At 37.4% G+C, this 16,216-nt stretch overlaps 1 protein-coding gene across 4 annotated transcripts in view; it reads left to right on the top strand.

Moving 5' to 3' along the window:
* si:ch211-278j3.3 (E3 ubiquitin-protein ligase RNF19B) overlaps positions 1–16,216 on the top strand; it is a 35,296-nt gene that overhangs the window by 795 nt on the left and 18,285 nt on the right. For 2 of the 4 annotated variants that reach the window (XM_005460299.4, XM_005460300.3), the window contains exon 2: positions 2,385–2,700. The exons of 1 other annotated variant lie outside the window; for it this stretch is intronic. The gene's annotated coding sequence lies outside the window, so the exon portion shown is untranslated. Of the gene's footprint in view, positions 1–2,384; positions 2,701–16,216 lie in introns of those variants that run through there. One more of the 4 variants, XM_025898768.1, reaches the window with a different exon arrangement.

The following is a 16,216-nucleotide window of genomic DNA, read 5'->3' as shown; positions in this document are numbered from 1 at the left end:
ACGTTTCTTAAACGTTTCTTTAACTTGTCTTCGGGAATATTTCCCCAGGCTTCTTTAAGGACATTCAAAGATCTTCACTGGATGTTGGCTGCCTTTTACTCCATTCTGTATCAAGATGATCCCATACTGTTTCAACATTGTTGAGATCTGTAGTAGTAAAACTTGCTCACCCTTAATATCTGCACATCCTCTACAGTGAAAATGACAATATAACAAGGTTCTACAGTTTACAGTAAAGTTGTAACCATATATATTTAATTTGACCTATTTCTATATAGTAGAGCCTCCCCGTTTCTTAAGGATACACTCTCATTCACTGATTATCTGCTGTAGGGAGCTTTTTTAGGCCGAAAATTCTCCTTTTGTCTTTCACTTCTCTGGTTTCCTCAGATTTTTTAAGGATGCACTGTGCTCCATGCTAAGATTTACCAAATTTACAGCCATCTTTGGGAATCAACTTGTTGGTGACACAATATATTTTTATAAATTTTTTTAAATAATCTAAAAATAAACTGAGCCATAAAGTTCTGGGAAATAGGAAATAGGCAAACATACATAGAGGTCAAATGTTTTTGTAAAGTGTTGTGTTGTGATTAAAAGCTTCAGTGCAAGTGGTGCTTTAGTATGTAAGTCTGGAGAATCTTTGCAGGAGACATCCCAGAATATAACCTCATGTGGCATTTTACTTTGATGGTTAAGGTGGTGAGCACTTTTGCCCTTGCATATAAAAAATGTCCCATTGATGTAAAAAGTGATTGAAGAAAAGGCAATAGCATATAATTAATCTATTTTTTATACCTGTTAAACTATTCAGTGACTTCTTGTGTCTTTTTTCATTGTCACCCCAGAGATACGGGATCTTGTCATTGTAGGAATGAAAAGCTCAGACATTTCTTGTAATTTCTAGCCTTCCGTTAACCTGGTATATTGATAAGATACAAGCTGGAGTGCAATGGCCGAGCAGCGAATGGTTAAAGAGGTCAGCTCGAGACCATCTTTGTTTTGCACTTTCCAAAGGTATCACACCTTAAAGCAGTTTTGTCAAAAAACAAACAAACAAACAAAAACAAGCAATAATTCCAATAATTCACAATATTCATTTGTTTCTTGTTCTTTGTGGTCTGTGTTACGTCGATTTACCTTTTACTGTTCTGACATTTTATCACTTCTAAATATATATATATATATATATATGGTCACATGTTTTGTTTCAGACAAGAAAGAAAGACTTTTACCTCATGCTGGCGCCTCAAGTATCTCTAGGGTTTAATTTTTTATTATTATTTATCTTATTTCTTTATTGTTATTATTAATTTACTGGTCTGGTTAAATTTCAAACTGCAGCACGTAAAACGGTGAAGAGCTTTGAGCCCTCTGCCTTTATTTTGAAAACCCAGACGCATGCCGGATGTTTTATTCCTTGCGGGATGAATCTTGACTCCACACTCCATTGTAAAGGCTGCACAGCTCTCGTCCTTAGACGCTTCCGTTCCGGAAATAGTTTCCGGCTTCTGTACCTCAATGGATTATTGTAGTTGTAGTTCTTGAGTATTAAGTTGCGGCGAGGAGCATCATGCTTGAATTATTTTACAGTAATTAAAAAGACAACTATGTCTAGTTGCAAAATGATCACAGATCCTACTTAAGACCATAAAGTTAAGTCCAATGCCAAAGGCTGACAGCTACTATGCCACTGCCATCAAATAGATGCCAGTTTAGGAATAGTTATGTGACAACTAAACATTATTGGGAGGTCTGAGGAGGCTAGAAACTGTCCAGTTTGGAGCTTTTTCTGTGCAAAGACACGAATACGCTGTTTGTTACGGATAAAAGCGTTAGTAAAACATTAGGATATAAAGTACAACACAAAGTAGGCCAATCAATCTCTCAGTTTCTCCAGGAAGTTCGATCAAAGGCCTGTAGACTTAAATGGGACTAAAATCTAGGTTGTCTGAGAGAAAAAAAAAAGAATAGAGAGTACATCTGAGTACTTCCCCATCAACAGAAATGGGAACTTGAAGAAGAATTCTTGTCTGCTAACCCCCGATCAGAGTGGGCTGCAAGAAATCCCAGAGAACAAAGAGAGTGTGGTTTCTCTGGAATCAAAAATAGAAACATCACTCAGTGGAGACAACAGCAAGCTGCCATGTGTCAATATAAATAACCAAAACCACATAAACAATCTGCCAGGTTTATTGGGACAAGATGTCAAAATGGGGGGGGGGGGGGACAAAGAAAAGAAGAAGAAGAAGAAGTCCTGCGTGTAGGCTGTTTTGGCTCTATATCTGAAACGTGGGAGAATGGTTATGTTTTTATGGGACTGGGCATTTATGAATAGGAGATCCTGGGATTCTGCGTCATCTCATTGGCTCGCATCTCTGCAGTGTGCCTCCCCTCCAGGCCGCCGCACAGAAAAGCCATCAGGCAGCTGCTGTAAGAGGGAAGCCTCTCCTCACTGCGGATCTCCTTTCCTCTGCTCGCCTCTCAACCGGACCGGTCTCAACTACCATACCCACCCCCTCTCTGCAGCTCCGTCGGGCGGACACGGTTTGTGTGCGGCAGTGAAGAGGAGGCGACCTGGGTGGGGAGTGGAGGGAGGTGGGTGGGGGGTGCAGATTTCTGTGCTACTGTTTGGTCCTCAAGGGGAGGAGCCAGTTGTCGACTCTACGCTTGCGAGGAGAGAAGGCGCCGTGCAGAGAGGTAAGATACCCTTTACGTAATAGAAATTATTGTGCGTTTTATCCGCTGCCCGGACACACTTTCAGATGCGCATTCAGACCATTTTTTGTTGGTGTTTTTCACTCGTGGCCGTGTGGGGTACGTGGAGGTGGAGGTGAATACGAATACGTAGGCTGACATGCCACTCCCTGCAATAGCATACTGATGCTCCGGACAAATCCTCATTAAACGATTCAAATATTCTGTCAGCATGTCCAAATAACCCCAATAAGAGTGGTATTTGCGCACGGCTGACTTATAATAATCCGCTTTTTTCATTCATATAATTTCCAGATGCACTCCCAAGATGAACCCCGCAGGCCCGTGGTTTATTCTTAAAACGATACTTTTATATTATTGAGTAGTTTAAGGTAATTGCGGTGTAACTGCATCATTTTTAACCGCTGTGCTTAAACGTGTGTGTCAGAGAGTTAGCGTGGATTTACAAGACATGGTCTTACAGTGTTGTAAAATTCTACAACAATAATATGATGTCTTATCAAACTAAAACCCTATGCTGCATGCGGTTATTCAATACTGTCGAGCAGACTATAGGCTTTCACAGGTCACTAACACTGTCCGCTACGCGCCGCATGGCACAGAAGCTCAATATTTTGGTCAGGGATGCCGTGGAGCGCTTAAGTGCGCGCGCGCGTGTGTGTCTATGTGTGGGTAGGCTGAGGTCACTCTCATGCCTCTGAAACCCGCATTGCTGATGCGGGCATCTGTCCAGTGGAGGGATATTTAATAGGGTGTATCATCACGCTTCCCTCCACCGAGGCAGAACTCAACATCCGTCTGAAAAATACTATTTATTTCACTCTTTTTATTATTATTATTATTTTTTAAAAATAGCAACAGCTTATTAACAGGTGTCACAACGTCGAAAACGCCTCCAAAGCGAGAACATACTGTAATAATGGCTGTGACAGAGAGGTTCACGCAGAGGACAGGATTCTGAAAAAAAGTGCTCTGTTTCTTCCCTGTTTGGATTTTCAGAGGATGGGAAGCTGCTTTGGGGCAGAATCCTGATTGTGTAATAATCCCATCTGTTAGAGGTGGAGTGGCATAAACAACTATAAACGCTAACTGTAGGTAATTATTCGTGAAGTCAGAGTTAAGAACAGTGAATTCGTTTTTTTTTTTTGTACCTTTGCTCACTTATAAAAAATAGCATGAGGGCATGATTTAAAAACATTTAACTCATGGTTTCACTGTAATTGTATGATGTATAATTGATGATGACATTCTTTTGACCCACAGCAGCTATCTGAAAAGGTCAAATGTCACAGCAATAGGTCAATACTCCCTTGAAGTGTTTTATAGTTCTCTATATATCCCTGAGGTGACTCCGTTGTAGTCTGTGCATACATTAATGAAGCACATTTGGGATAAACATAAAACATTTTGAGTATATTAAAACCATATCTAGAAATTTTACTCAGGTAATTTCTTATTGTGCTTTAATAAATTTGGGGAACTCATAAGAAAATGGTCAAAAAGAGAAGCAGCAGATATCGATTTTCTTTTTTTCAGAAAGGCTGGATCCCAGATGGCCTGCATCACTACTAACAGTATCAGTTTGTGTGACCTTCCCTGCCAGTTTGCAACACAGACTTTCTGATAAAAAGTCTCAAAGTCAAAAACATCTGACATCATCACAGCTTTTTTTTTTTTTTTAATCTTTGTAAAGCTCCTCTGAAGCTGCAGAGGACAAATGGGATGACCTTTTATGCATGTATCAGTAAAACAGCCTTGCCAACTTTGCTCGTGTGTGTTTTCTGTGGGAAACTGTGTAAGTGTGTGTCACTCTTTTTGGTCACAGTAAAGGCGGTGTGAATCAGCATGCTGATTCATGTCAGAGGGTAACAATACGAGACTCCTGCACATGCCTTAGTATGTTATGTAATGATGTCCAGTGATACTCTGCCCGAGGGATCCGTTTTCTTTCGCTTGTTTGAAATAAATAAAAAATGAGCGTTTGCTGCTGTGAATTAAGCCTAAAACGAGGGTTTTAAGCTTTTGTTTTGCGTTGACAGGACACGAAAGGAAGACAGTTTCACAGTATCACTTCCTTTGGCTTGCTAAAAAAGGAAGTTGTGAGGAGTTTAAACAGGTTACAAGGTGACATCTTGTTTAAATCATCTTAAGATCCTAGCACCTTTTCACCCATTCCTCACAGCTCAAATATACACAGGTGACGGTATGTTTTTATGGATGAAGAAAAAGAAATGGGCTGAAAAGTTTGATTTGTAAGTAATTACTTTCTTAAGAATAAACTTTCATGGATTACAGAGAATTTTTCTTTTAGAACTGAAATTGGTTATTTTTCTTCTGAAAATTTCATATATATAGATTAGCTCCAATAGGAGTCAATTCATTGTGATTTGTTTGTACCCTGAGCTCTGTGAAAATTATAGTGGGTTGTGCCTTGAACTCGTGGCGCCTAAGCTCTCAGTAAACACATAACAGCAGGTTATGGTTCACATTTTCTGGTTTTGCTCATACTTTGTGGTGTGAATATCCTAAATCTTTAATGGTACTGACAGATTGTGAGATTTCAGCATGTTATTTATTTCAAAAAGTCTCATAGTGGATTCCATCTTTTTAATTAGTTACTGGCATTATTCACACAGTCTCTTTGCTGTTTGAACTTTGAATCCCAAATGTGTGATTCACGATTTGGTTGTCATCGTATAAACTCATTGACTAATTCTCGTGACTATATTTATTCTGTTCATTAACTATATTACGTACATTGTAAATACCTAAATTTGAGAATGGTATAAATGAAAGGTGGTTTTTGCTATGAACTTGTTATGAGTTATGAAGTATTAACAAATAATGAATAATATATAATAAATAATAATAATTAATAAAACTGAAAGTCACTTAAGATTAATATTGTCACACTGAAGAGCCTGCTAATGCGATTGACAAACAAATGGTAATCCGCTTACACTGTATGGACAAAATGGCACTTTATACCTAGAGAAAAGCAATGGAAACCCATGCCATGAAGCCCCCAGTGCACAGTTTCTGTGCACTGCTCTAATATCCTATTAGAGCAGCATGTGAAAGCTAGATGAGTCGCACCCTGCTGGCCGTTAAAACAGTGCAGGTTATAGATATTTCAACTTCACAAACTTTCTAATGCCGATTCTCTAAAGCTAACCCTAACCTAAAACACACTTAACTTAAAACTAATTGATTCACCACGTATTTGTTCCCATAATACATGTAATAGAGACAACATGTTAATAATACCTGAACCAAAACCAGAGAGTGTATGCTCACTCTTTATGGACAGCATCTCTGTGTTAACTGTTGTCGTCCTGAGTTTTCTGAGAGATGACAGCAGGGCTCTTCTCTCTCTTCTTGTCTCACAATATGTATAGAGATGGATTGTTGCTTCATTTATTAGCAGAGATGCAAAGCTTGGCAAAAAAGTGCTTGAGTTTATTGTCAGTAGCCAGAGATTGCAGCTGCAGTGGTTTTGGAGTTTTGTGAATATCTCACCATGGTAACAGCACTACATCACTCATTTCTGTTATGTAATTATTCCATTTGAAATATTTAAAATGAATAATTTGTTAACTATATCTCTTTAGAGTATATGTAGATATAGAATGTATGTTATAAACTATATGTGGCATGCGTTACATAAGGTCAAAGTTGTGTTTGTGTGTGTGACAGTGTCACAGTCACATTCATATGCTTGTTCTGATACACTGGAACGATGTGATTCCTAATTTGTAGACGTTCTTGAATGAAATTTCTCCCATTATCTTGTTGTGTATCATGTAATACACATTTCCCTAACATGAACCTCATGAAGTTATTATTATCATGCTTATCTGTCCGATTTTTGTTGACATTGAGCTGATCCAAACAGCAGTTTGTACTAATTCTGACCCTGTTCTCACAGCCACTGATCATGGAAAACAGACAGCATCTTCTTGGCCATTTCATCTGTGTATCCACATAATTAGGTTACGTATATATATGATGATGTGGGTAAATGTAAGTGTGTGCATGTGCATGTCAGTATTTTCAGTTGATGGGAGATCTGTTTCAAAATCATGATGCATTACAGTTGAAGGATGCTCTGTAGTTCGGAAAGCTGGACTGCAGCAGGAATTTAATTAAAAGAACATAAGCAAGCAAGAGAAAAAAAGAACCAAGATACCCAGAAGGATTGCAGCTCAGTGGTGACTTAAGTTTAAGGCACTTAGTTGAGAGACTCATGCAATATTCAAACTGCCTTTCTTGAATGTTCAGCCATAACTAGACTGAAAATCTTCTTGGTAGTTCTGCTAACTTGGGATGACCCTCATCCTAATAACCCGGAGCTCAAAAATCCTTGTCAGGTCTGACAGCAGCATGAATCAGCACTAAGTTACATTTAGTCATTTGGAGCCAAAACCCAGCAAACTTTACAGACACTTAGCAGAGAATTACAATCACTATATATATAATGCAAAAAAAGAGTTAAACATATAAGTCGGTAAATTATTCTAGTAAAACATCAGAAATTGTACCTCAATGAATCCATAAAAAATCCCTTCATTTATTTATTTGCGTGTGGTTTTAGGCTGTAATCAAGTCAATTAGATTTTGAGATGTTCTGTTTCTTGTTGCTATAATGTTCTGTACAATCTGATCTCAAATGAGCAGTCTCTACAAAGGCACTGCCTGCTTATCTCTTCATCTTTACTTCATTTCCTCACAGTGACAACTTATCTATGTTGTTAGGCAGCGAATTGTGTTGTCTAATTGCTTGGCAATCTGTCTCATAGTGTAGAGCAACAAACCCACTGAGCTATGCTTTAAAAACACTCAATACTACATGCATCAGTTTGCCGGCGTGCACTTGAGTGTCTGCATTTGCATAATTATATGTACGTGAGCATATATGCGTGCAGCTCTTTTTAGTGTGTCCTGCGTGTGCGCTTTTGATGTTTTCATCTGTGGGAATTATTTCTATAAATAAACAGCAGCTCAGTGGTGTGTTCATCACAGAGGTTGGTGCTTTGGTGAAGGTCAGTCCCCACAGAATACGGATGATGGGGAAATTCAAGTGGATACACAACTGGGATGCTATATTAGGATAGAACTGAGTTACTAGACTCTGGACATAGCTGGATATAGAAATGATGAGCTGGTTTCTGTTTTGTTTTTCACTGGATTGCTTTACTTAAATATTTATTTTAAAGCAAACAAAGGCATCCATGTGAAATCCAAGTCATTTGAGGACCAGTACACTGTAAAATATAACTTGTTGTTTCAACTTAAAAATATGAGGTAAAGGGCTGCCTTAAAATTTTAAGTTAAGTCAAGAAATAGAGTTTGTTCTTATAACACAACCAATTGTTATCTTAATGAAAAATCACATGTTGTCTAAACTTTCATCTTAGTTTAGTTGACTGAGATTTGTTAGTCAGTTCAACTCCTTTAATTGTCATTTTTACTTGGGAAAACCCTTTCAGCTAAATTAAAATAATCTGTTGTTTAAACTCTTGTCCTAGTTCAGTTGACTTGGGTTTTTTAGTTAATTCAAATACTTTAGTAGTTCTTTTAACTTAGGAATCTATTTTAGCTTAACTAACATAATCTGTTAGCTAAGTTGATTTAAGTTTATTAATTAACTGAGCTCCTTAAGGTAGCTGAGTGAACTTGTAAATCATTTTCATTTTAATTATCAGAGTTGATTGACTGGATGTAAAGAAAAATGTGTATTAAACATCTTAAGTTTTGTTTTTGTTTTTTTAGCTTTCTAACATCCATTTCAGCAAAACTACCTGTTAGGTTCATCTTAGAGCTCAGGTTTAAATACCTACATTCCTTTAAATTAATTTTCTGTTGTTTACAGAAAAAAAAATAAAACCCCACAGATTCCATTAAAGTCTATCTGATCATTTCATACAGAAAGTTTGTTTTAAGAACATGACAAGACAATTACTCATGAGCACCCAACATTCACCATTTATTGTGCCATCTTAGTCATCTGAGAAACAGAAAAATCAGTGACGTAGCTCATCAGGCTCACAATCCATCAAAACTCAAAGGCTGCTCCCTGTGAAACAATAAATTTGAACTTGGTCTTGAGCCCAGTTTGGGTGAAGATTAAATTCTGACCAATACTCTAGGAGCAGTAGTGATTCTTGTGAAGTAACAACATAAAGTCTGCATTAATGTAATGTATCAACGGGACACTTGCTATTTTAGAAAAGTTATTCTTTACATTTGCAAAATTTTTAAACTTCATTGTGCTCAGTCACACCTGTTAGCATAAAACTTGAAATATTAAAATAGTACAAAACCTTTGATAAGTGACAGTAAAGATCAGTTTATAACAAGTAAGACATCAAACTCTTGTATTTGTCTTCGTTTACAATTGCAACAAATTCCACAGAACCAATATCTCTGAAAATGAGTGCATGCTTCTGAAACATTTGATAATATGGATATTTCAGAAACATCAGTTTGAGTCTGCTCAATTGCAAAACAAAGGAAAAACTACTGACTTGCATGAGATAAGCATCTGCAAAGTCCAGCATTATATTGTTGTTCACATAAGTTTCTTAAACCATGAACAAATGAGTAATTGTCTAATCTGGAATGTAAAGTGTAGTCATTTAGTGACATACAAAAGTGAGAATGAGAACTTGCAAGAATAAAAAAACAAACAGTAAAATAAAAACTGTCCTTAACACTAAGGAACATACAATTACAGTTCTGCATGGCTTTCTGCAAGAGTCTGTTTCTTAGACCATGCACTAGTGAGATGCACTGCCTTCCACCAATGTTCATTAGGATGTTCTGAATGACTTCAAAGATGTCCTTAAGTTCCTTTGGATAGTCTATGTTGAGGGCAAAAAGAAGGCCCATCAGCATGGAAATGGCACTTGAGACATCCCTCAGATTAGACAGGATTACTGCCGCCTCAAGGACAACCAACACATCGATGATGTCTTCTTCTTTCACCATCGCAATGCCAACTTTCATCCTCTTAGAAAACGTGTCTTCAATACCTGTCGGCTATAAAAGGGTTCAAAGACAAAAAAAAAATTACACAATTACAATTACACAATATCCCTTGTGCTTAAGAATTCATGTCTTTCCAAAGAAGAGCCATACTGATGCTTTGGATGATGGTGATTGGCTTTGGGTAACACTTATTAGTTGTTAAAGTTTTTTCAGAATGAGATATGCACCCCCATGTTACAAATCCATTTCTTGCTTTAAACAAAGACCATGTTCATAAATAACTGAGCATGTCTTCAATTGCAGAATTCAAACAAAATTTTCAATTTAAATGGTAAATGGCCTGTATTTGTATAGCGCTTTACTAGTCCCCTAAGGACTCCAAAGTGCTTTACACATTCAGTCATTCACACACATGGGTGGATGACTGAATCGTGACTCAAGAGTTGACAGTTCGTCTTATAATTGGAAGGTTGCCGGTTCGAGCCCCGGCTCCGACAGTTTCAGTCGTTGTGTCCTTGGGCAAGACACTTCACCTGTTGCCTACTGGTGGTGGTCAGAGTGCCCGGTGGTGCCAGTGTCCGGCAGCCTCGCCTCTGTCAGTGCGCCCCAGGGCGGCTGTGGCTACAATGTAGCTTGCCATCACCAGTGTGTGAATTTAAATCTAGTTATGCTAAATATTGGCTGTGCTCTAAACCAAATCTGGCTGAGAATACATGAAATGTGCAAACTGCAGCTACACTACAGGATCAGATTGTGGCTCCATAGACAATGCTTCTTTAATCAGTTTATTGATTAAAGTTTATTTTTCCCCCTATATTAACAGCATGAAAAAAGAGCATATAGACATGGCTGAACAGGTTGCATAACTGGCACTGAATATCAACATCCACCTTTACCCAGCTGCCCAATGACTCTCGGCCAGTAACCTTTAATTGCTTACCCAGTCTACACAGTCTCTTTTCCAGGGTCCAGGACATTTCACCAAAGTATTGCCCCCCACAGCTGTACCAGCCACTGCAGCCCCTTAAATATCCTAATATCTCTGCCATTACAATATACAATGTGAGAAATCAAACGTAAAGCTGAAGTGAACAGTACAGCAGCGAAATGTCAAAGACCCTGGTGAAGACATGAATAAACACAAGACACTAATAATATCAATGCTAGCTTGCCAGTTAGTTTCTCTGAAACCTAGACCAAATCCAGTGTCAAAGATCTTGTAATAATACATTTGGTGAGGAAAAAGTACACATGTTATCATGTGGCATCTGTTGTTTCATAGATGCCACATGTTTCATTTAAAATCCACTGTGGTGCTGTCATTATTAAATTTACTAAAAGAAACAATGCTAACCTTCACAGTCTTGAAAGTGTGTGAGGGATCTTCCTTTAGAAAATGAGGTCCTCTGTCCTCTTCCTTTGTGTAGGGCTCTGGTCAAAGAAGTCAAAAAGAAAACAAAAACACTTTTTAAACAGTGTTTATGAAGCATGTAGACAGCTCCAAATTCACAGCTTTTTGATACATAATTCCATCAATATATGATTATCATTGGAGATTTTGAATCAGGCTTATCAGGACATTCAAGTAGAATATGATATCCAACCTACCACCAGTATACACAGATTCTGTAAAAGTTACCACACTAAATGTCCAGTTGTGAAATATGATGACAGACTTTACTTATCAGCTTTCTTTCAATGAGTTCATCAGTTGAACTGGATAACCTAAAACTTAAACAAAGGAGAACATTTCGCAGTTGAACACTTACATCATCTCCGAAGCATCTTATGAGCCTAGTTAGCCCTCCTATGCCGCTCTTGATTTTGTACAGCTCCACGAACCTCTCCATAATGGTCAAGCACAGCAAAAAGGAACCCTTTCAGGTCAACAGATGTAAGACGGGCAAATTCTGCTTCAACCTGAGCAATAGAAGAAGAGGGGTGGAGAGTACAGGCAGAATAAAAAAAAAGATTCTTTGAGACCCAAATTTAAGCAAACAGTCATCTGAGGCCCATTAGAGAAAACACAAACACACAAAAGCAAACAAACAAAAAGATGCACTTTACCTGCCGTTCAGCAAACAAGGAAGTTCAGAGAACAATAAGCTCTGTCTTGAAATCTTTTAAAGTAGAATGATTGTGAAAATGACTTATGTGATGTAAAACTTTAGTAAACGTGCGATTAAAAGAACACTGAGTAAAAGGACAAGTAACAATTTCCTTATTCCTCAGATGTTTACCTTGATGAGCAATACTGTTTTAGTCCAACTGCCTCATTAAAGTTACACAACAGGCTTTTTACATTAAAGCCAGCAAGTCCATTACATACTCCCTTTTTAGATCTGAAATACTGTGCACATTCTGTGTATATGTAGTGGACAGCAATTTACCCAAAAGAGTGCAAAGTTTGCAAGTCCACCTCATTTAAATGACAAAGACAGATGTGATCATCTAGACCTGTGAAAATAAATTAATGACAAACTTGCAGTTATGGATGTTATTACAACCACAAGAACCTAAACAGTCTGCTCCATTGCTTTTGTTAATGAATCACTTGTTGGTAACAGGTCTGAATATTTAGTTTATGCCACCTGCATGTGATCATCAATAGTGCCATATTACTTCTTAAGAAGTACCCTGACACTACAATCTTTATATCATTTGTTCTACAGAGCTATTAAGTTACAATATAATCTGTGGTGTTTCCAGTATGACAAAATGCACAAATTGTAACTTACCATTTGACTCCACTGACAAAAATAAATCCCCAGCATCAAGTTTGGCTTCACAGACCTAAAATAAGTAAAATAAAAATATATGTTATAATTATATTGTTTTCGCCATTTATTCATGTTTGCTAATTTTCTGACATATAAACAATGTTAGTTTTGTTACAATACAGAGAATGCAGTTTAATTAAAAGGTAAATTATGCAAAAAAAAAAAAACCTTCTGCAGTATACCATGCCAAAAATCAGTGTCTCTGATGCCAATTATTTTATCACTACAGCTCTTTTAGTATGGAAACTCACACAATCTGGTCATACTGATCACAAGAGTTCAAAAATAAGTTAAAATGGTGAGCTGTTGTTAAGCATAAAGCATTTCAGGGTAACAAATAACTGCACAATAGAACTAAAGCAAAAACTAAACACACTGGAGGACTATCTGATAAAAACTAATATAATGCTGGTTTGTAGACCATATTTTGTCTCAGTCCTCAGTGCACTCTTGCAGCTTAGCATGCAGCAGTTCATAACAACTTAAGTGATTACATAGGGGTAAACAGATGACAACAAGCATCCGAGTCCTGCCAAAAAGTTCTTTTTGAACCCAGTCAGTTATTGGAAATACTGCCAAAATGAACTTCCACCAAAATACAACAGCCTGTGAACTTGAAAGAAATTTACAAGTACAGAGACAATATGAAATAAGCTTTATTAATTAGCTGAGTTAGCTTGCTAATATCGCAACAGTGGTTGAGTGCACAACCTTAAAGCTAGCGGCACAATACTTGTGATTTGGTCAGTGCCACATTAAACCCATAAAAAAGGCCATGTGTCAGTTTATTAGCTCAAGTTTGGTCATGACATACAAGCTGGACCTTGTCCGCTAAAGCTACATTAGCTAAAGCAAACATTTCGGTAAAAGAGAAAAACACACATCATGCCATAGATTCAAAACATGTTCCAACTTTTGTAGCTCTCTTTCCTTATAGTTATAACCAATGTTACTCACCTTGAAAGCATATTCCAAAGAAGACGATTAGAAAACGTCCAAGTAAAGTGAGCATGTCGTTAACCGCCAATTCCCCATGATGCACCTCGGTAGCAGTCACGTGAGGCAGTTTTGAATCCTGCTGTGCTCAACTTACCCACATTGTCAAGTTCACATAAGTTGCTGATTTAGCTGGACATGAGTTTTCAAGTTAGCTTTTTTTGGTGTAATTGGGACGTTTTTAACTTGTAATTCTATGTTATAACAACAACTTCAGTCATCTATCGTCAAACTGATATAGAATAATATGTTGAAATAACAAACATCTAGAATTACATTTTACAGTGTAGTAAAGATTTTTTTAAATAAATGTGTCGAAAGTAAAGATTTTATACCTCTGAACTCCAAATTCTTTAAACTGGTGGGTTTTGAAGAAAGGGTAGTTAATTTGAAATACAAAACACCCTGGAGGCTCTTGATCTGAAGCTTTTCCTAATGATTTTGAAAAATATTTTTGAAAAAGTACCATCACATTTAGTATCTTTTTGGGTTCTTCAAGGGAATTCCCAAGGCAGTAAGCAATCTGGGAGACTTGGATGGACACTAGCTGCAACTGTGTCAAATGTCAGTATGTTTACAGACAACTCTAAACAACATTCATAGTTCTTATTTGGAAGATCGGTTCCAACAATTATCACCTACACCTACACTGACCAGCCACTTTGTTCTGTAGACCTTGCTAGTACCAAGTTGGATCTCCTTTTGCCTTCAGAACTGCTTTAATGGATTCAACAAGGTCCTGAAAACATTCCTCAGAGATTTTGGTCCATAGCATTACACTGTCTGTGGATTTGTTGGCTTCACATTCAAAATGAATCTTGAGATCTGATGACTGTGGAGGCCATTTGAGTGCAGTAAATTCCTTGTCATAATTAAGAAACCAGTTTGGAATGATTTGAGCTTCGTGACACGATGCGTTATCCTGTTGGAAGATCAGAAGAGGGTACACTGTAGTCATAAATATCTAAAGTATTAACATGACTCTTCAGTATATGGAGATAACTTTCAAAGGGCGAGAATGTTGGTTCTTTACCCTTAAATTACCATATAAAGTAATGATCTAAAAAGGGTCTTCTGTTCATGTTGATTTAACGCTAATGAAATAAAGGTATAGCCCTAACTCTGCTCTCAGAGAGGGAGAGAGCAGTTTAGGTACTTCAGTGTATCAGAAATGCAGATCCTTTGTATGTCTGTTTAAAGAATGATGAAGCTTATAGCATCTGCAGAATTACCTCAACTCCTGTAGTCATTGCATTTGATTTAATAATAATAACGATAAGACAAGCAAACAGATAGATAGATTTCAAACATTTTACCGTTTTCCACAACTAAAGAATTACTAAAAGCAACACTGGGGAGCTTGAAATAGATGATCTATAATCATATCACATTTCAGTCCATATCCCTTGGTCTGATTTGACGTAGTTGCATGGAGACAGCTATTTTAATTGGTCTGGGGTTTCATGAATCACCTCATGCTCCCTTTGCTCTCTGGGGCTGATTATGAAAGCTTGCTGCTGCCTAATGGATGCAGAATGAGTTGTCTGTGGTGTCTGTCACCGCCTCTCTACTGCTTCACCCTCTTGTCTCCACCAGTCCTTTTTGTCTGATCACTCACAACTTTCACATCTTTCTGCTCTTTGTGTCTCATAGCCGTGGCCTCAGTGCTTGTCTGGGCTATATGACGAATGGACCATGGTGCAGACAACACCCTTCCATGTGTTTGCATTTTTAAATTTATCTCAGATAGAGATTCAAGAGTAAAAATGACACACCTTATGTTTGAAAAAGCTGTTTGTCCAATACTATCGATGATCAGTTTTTTGAATCAGATCTCTGTTAAGGCTTTTGATTTGGTTTAAATGTAAATTACATTCAGTCTCATACCTGCTTAGCACTCCACAATTTATAATACTGGTGTTATGTTATTATTAATATTTTAAACAGGATGTCTCATTGACTCAAGATCGCTTTTTCAAGAGAGACCTGTGTACAAAAGACATCTACAGATTAAGAGTACACAGACTAGTAGACGGGCAGAAAATTCAAGGACACATTATAGGCGTTCGGAAATTAAGAAAAGCATGTGCAAGGACAGTTGCATACAGTTTCCCATATTTTACGTTGTAATGAAATCACAGAATGTAGCTTTGCAGTCTTTTGTAGTCTTTCCATTTGTTTTTTTTTTTCAAGTTTAATGTCAGTAAGAGGCACAGCTAATGATAAAATGTCCAATGACCTGTCATTGTACCCATATAAACTATCACCATAAAAAATAATCAAGCTCAGACAAAATGACAGATAGTACAATAGTTAATGAGAACCAAGATTTGTTTTTTTTAATTTGTATTTTATTTATATTTTATATGACAATGGAGGGTTTTAATATGGACTGTATGGTGGATACTGACCTTGGTGACCTTGTGAATAGTTTTCAGTTGGTTTTATCAGAATGAAAAACAAGCTTATGTTTCATAAGATAATTTTGAAATGCCAGCTTTGGATTTTTCAATAGCCAGATCAAGAAGGACCCAGTGGCATATACGATCGTGTCATCTGCATAAAAATAGGTTTCAAGGTTTAGGAGGTGTAGATTATACTGTAGAAGGTGAACAAAAGACATCTAGCAATGAAATCCTGTGGAATGCCTGTAGTAATGACAGGGAGACTTGACCTGAAATCTTTGGAGACTGCTGATAGAAAGATTGTCATAAAACCATTTAATAGACTGT

Source organism: Oreochromis niloticus, linkage group LG15 (assembly GCF_001858045.2).
Source record: "Oreochromis niloticus isolate F11D_XX linkage group LG15, O_niloticus_UMD_NMBU, whole genome shotgun sequence".
Classification (NCBI taxonomy): Eukaryota; Metazoa; Chordata; class Actinopteri; order Cichliformes; family Cichlidae; genus Oreochromis; species Oreochromis niloticus.
The sequence above is the reverse complement of the archived record's forward strand: the minus strand, read 5'-3'. Positions and strand labels throughout refer to the sequence as shown.